The sequence below is a fragment of the Cherax quadricarinatus genome, chromosome 57 (assembly GCF_038502225.1).
Source record: "Cherax quadricarinatus isolate ZL_2023a chromosome 57, ASM3850222v1, whole genome shotgun sequence".
NCBI lineage: Eukaryota > Metazoa > Arthropoda > Malacostraca > Decapoda > Parastacidae > Cherax > Cherax quadricarinatus.
This window is the reverse complement of record NC_091348.1, coordinates 17327308-17332307: the sequence shown is the minus strand read 5'-3', so window position 1 is coordinate 17332307 and position 5000 is coordinate 17327308.

Genomic DNA, 5000 nt, shown 5'->3' with positions numbered 1-5000 from the left:
AAAGAACTTAATTTTAAATAAGTTCTTGCTAATTGGCCAGTTTTACATATTCGGACGACATATATATATATATATATATATATATATATATATATATATATATATATATATATATATATATATATATATATATATATATATATATATATATATATATATATATATATATATATCGAATGCGAATAGGCAGAACTTATGATCTTGGCTTAAATAGCAACGTTCATCTTGCCATATAGGACAAGTGAAAATTTGTGTATGCAATAATTTCACTAAAATCATGCTGATCCTAACGAAAAAATATATTTCACTGTGTTTGTTTAGTATTAAATTATTGTAAACAAATCTAAAATATATTTAGTTGGGGTTTTAGGCTAAAATAAATTGTTCTTGTTATAATAAGGTTAGGTAAGTTTTCTAAGTTACTTTTGGTGCAAAATTAAAAATTTTTACATCAACATTAATGAAAAAATATATCTTTAAACGTTATAAGAGAAAATTTTAGAAAGGACTTAATTTTAAATGAGTTCTTGCTAATTGACCAGTTTTACATATTCAAGGCTGACATATATATATACATATATATATACATATATACATATATATATATATATATATATATATATATATATATATATATATATATATATATATATATATATATATATATATATATATACAAGATCAAATACACATTTGATAGAAATGTCATTTATTCAAGGAGTCTGGTGATGATAAAAGCAAGTGACATACACAGATGTGGCTGTGATTCTTGAGCCATGAGTCCGATCACGTGTGGAGCTGTCAGTGCTGACTCTGAACTCGTAGCTCTTGAAGTCTCTGTCCAACTTTGCACCAAGACTGCAGGTGCACGTAGGGTTTCTCTCTCTCTCTCTCTCTCTCTCTCTCTCTCTCTCTCTCTCTCTCTCTCTCTCTCTCTCTCTCTCTCTCTCTCTCTCTCTCTCTCTCTCTTTCTCCCTCTTTGAACAACTCTCCGATATATATATATATATATATATATATATATATATATATATATATATATACATATATATATATATATATATATATATATATATATATATATATATATATATATATATATATATATATATATATATATATATATATATTATTATTATTATTTTTATTATCACACTGGCCGATTCCCACCAAGGCAGGGTGGCCCGAAAAAGAAAAACTTTCACCATCATTCACTCCATCACTGTCTTGCCAGAAGGGTGCTTTACACTACAGTTTTTAAACTGCAACATTAACACCCCTCCTTCAGAGTGCAGGCACTGTACTTCCCATCTCCAGGACTCAAGTCCGGCCTGCCGGTTTCCCTGAACCCCTTCATAAATGTTACTTTGCTCACACTCCAACAGCACGTCAAGTATTAAAAACCATTTGTCTCCATTCACTCCTATCAAACACGCTCATGCATACCTGCTGGAAGTCCAAGCCCCTCGCACACAAAACCTCCTTTACCCCCTCTCTCCAACCTTTCCTAGGCCGACCCCTACCCCGCCTTCCTTCCACTACAGACTGATACACTCTTGAAGTCATTCTGTTTCGCTCCATTTTCTCTACATGTCCGAACCACCTCAACAACCCTTCCTCAGCCCTCTGGACAACAGTTTTGGTAATCCCGCACCTCCTCCTAACTTCCAAACTACGAATTCTCTGCATTATATTCACACCACACATTGCCCTCAGACATGACATCTCCACTGCCTCCAGCCTTCTCCTCGCTGCAACATTCATCACCCATGCTTCACACCCATATAAGAGCGTTGGTAAAACTATACTCTCATACATTCCCCTCTTTGCCTCCAAGGACAAAGTTCTTTGTCTCCACAGACTCCTAAGTGCACCACTCACTCTTTTTCCCTCATCAATTCTATGATTCACCTCATCTTTCATAGACCCATCCGCTGACACGTCCACTCCCAAATATCTGAATACATTCACCTCCTCCATACTCTCTCCCTCCAATCTGATATTCAATCTTTCATCACCTAATCTTTTTGTTATCCTCATAACCTTACTCTTTCCTGTATTCACCTTTAATTTTCTTCTTTTGCACACCCTACCAAATTCATCCACCAATCTCTGCAACTTCTCTTCAGAATCTCCCAAGAGCACAGTGTCATCAGCAAAGAGCAGCTGTGACAACTCCCACTTTGTGTGTGATTCTTTATCTTTTAACTCCACACCTCTTGTCAAGACCCTCGCATTTACTTCTCTTACAACCCCATCTATAAATATATTAAACAACAACGGTGACATCACACATCCTTGTCTAAGGCCTACTTTTACTGGGAAATAATTTCCCTCTTTCCTACATACTCTAACTTGAGCCTCACTATCCTCGTAAAAACTCTTCACTGCTTTCAGTAACCTACCTCCTACACCATACACTTGCAACATCTGCCACATTGCCCCCCTATCCACCCTGTCATACGCCTTTTCCAAATCCATAAATGCCACAAAGACCTCTTTAGCCTTATCTAAATACTGTTCACTTATATGTTTCACTGTAAACACCTGGTCCACACACCCCCTACCTTTCCTAAAGCCTCCTTGTTCATCTGCTATCCTATTCTCCGTCTTACTCTTAATTCTTTCAATAATAACTCTACCATACACTTTACCAGGTATACTCAGCAGACTTATCCCCCTATAATTTTTGCACTCTCTTTTATCCCCTTTGCCTTTATACAAAGGAACTATGCATGCTCTCTGCCAATCCCTAGGTACCTTACCCTCTTCCATACATTTATTAAATAATTGCACCAACCACTCCAAAACTATATCCCCACCTGCTTTTAACATTTCTATCTTTATCCCATCAATCCCGGCTGCCTTACCCCCTTTCATTTTACCTACTGCCTCACGAACTTCCCCCACACTCACAACTGGCTCTTCCTCACTCCTACAAGATGTTATTCCTCCTTGCCCTATACACGAAATCACAGCTTCCCTATCTTCATCAACATTTAACAATTCCTCAAAATATTCCCTCCATCTTCCCAATACCTCTAACTCTCCATTTAATAACTCTCCTCTCCTATTTTTAACTGACAAATCCATTTGTTCTCTAGGCTTTCTTAACTTGTTAATCTCACTCCAAAACTTTTTCTTATTTTCAACAAAATTTGTTGATAACATCTCACCCACTCTCTCATTTGCTCTCTTTTTACATTGCTTCACCACTCTCTTAACCTCTCTCTTTTTCTCCATATACTCTTCCCTCCTTGCATCACTTCTACTTTGTAAAAACTTCTCATATGCTAACTTTTTCTCCCTTACTACTCTCTTTACATCATCATTCCACCAATCGCTCCTCTTCCCTCCCGCACCCACTTTCCTGTAACCACAAACTTCTGCTGAACACTCCAACACTACATTTTTAAACCTACCCCATACCTCTTCGACCCCATTGCCTATGCTCTCATTAGCCCATCTATCCTCCAATAGCTGTTTATATCTTACCCTAACTGCCTCCTCTTTTAGTTTATAAACCTTCACCTCTCTCTTCCCTGATGCTTCTATTCTCCTTGTATCCCATCTACCTTTTACTCTCAGTGTAGCTACAACTAGAAAGTGATCTGATACATCTGTGGCCCCTCTATAAACATGTACATCCTGAAGTCTACTGAACAGTCTTTTATCTACCAATACATAATCCAACAAACTACTGTCATTTCGCCCTACATCATATCTTGTATACTTATTTATCCTCTTTTTCTTAAAATATGTATTACCTATAACTAAACCCCTTTCTATACAAAGTTCAATCAAAGGGCTCCCATTATCATTTACACCTGGCACCCCAAACTTACCTACCACACCCTCTCTAAAAGTTTCTCCTACTTTAGCATTCAGGTCCCCTACCACAATTACTCTCTCACTTGGTTCAAAGGCTCCTATACATTCACTTAACATCTCCCAAAATCTCTCTCTCTCCTCTGCATTCCTCTCTTCTCCAGGTGCATACACGCTTATTATGACCCACTTCTCACATCCAACCTTTACTTTAATCCACATAATTCTTGAATTTACACATTCATATTCTCTTTTCTCCTTCCATAACTGATCATTTAACATTACTGCTACCCCTTCCTTTGCTCTAACTCTCTCAGATACTCCAGATTTAATCCCATTTATTTCCCCCCACTGAAACTCTCCTACCCCCTTCAGCTTTGTTTCGCTTAGGGCCAGGACATCCAACTTCTTTTCATTCATAACATCAGCAATCATCTGTTTCTTGTCATCCGCACTACATCCACGCACATTTAAGCATCCCAGTTTTATAAAGTTTTTCTTCTTCTCTTTTTTAGTAAGTGTCTACAGGAGAAGGGGTTACTAGCCCATTGCTCCCGGCATTTTAGTCGCCTCATACGACACGCATGGCTTACGGAGGAAAGATTCTTTTCCACTTCCCCATGGACAATAGAAGAAACAAAGAAGAACAAGAATTATTTAGAAAAAGGAGAAAAACCTAGATGTATGTATATATATATGCATGTGCGCGTCTGTGAAGTGTGACCAAAGTGTTAGTAGGAGTAGCAAGATATCCCTGTTATCTAGCGTGTTTATGAGACAGAAAAAGAAACCAGCAATCCTACCATCGTGCAAAACAGTTACAGGTTTATATATATATATATATATATATATATATATATATATATATATATATATATATATATATATATATATATATATATATATATATATATATATATATATATATATATATATATATATATATATATATATATATATATATATATATATATAAAGTCGTGCCGAATAGGTAAAATTGGTCAATTAGCAAGTAATCATTTAAAATCAATTCCTCTCTAAATTTTCTCTTATGCGACGTTTAAAGATATATTTTCATCTACGTTAATGTAAAAATTAATAATTTTGTACCAAAAGAACTTAAGAAATCTTACCTAACCTTACTATAACAAGCGCAATTTAATTTAGCCGAA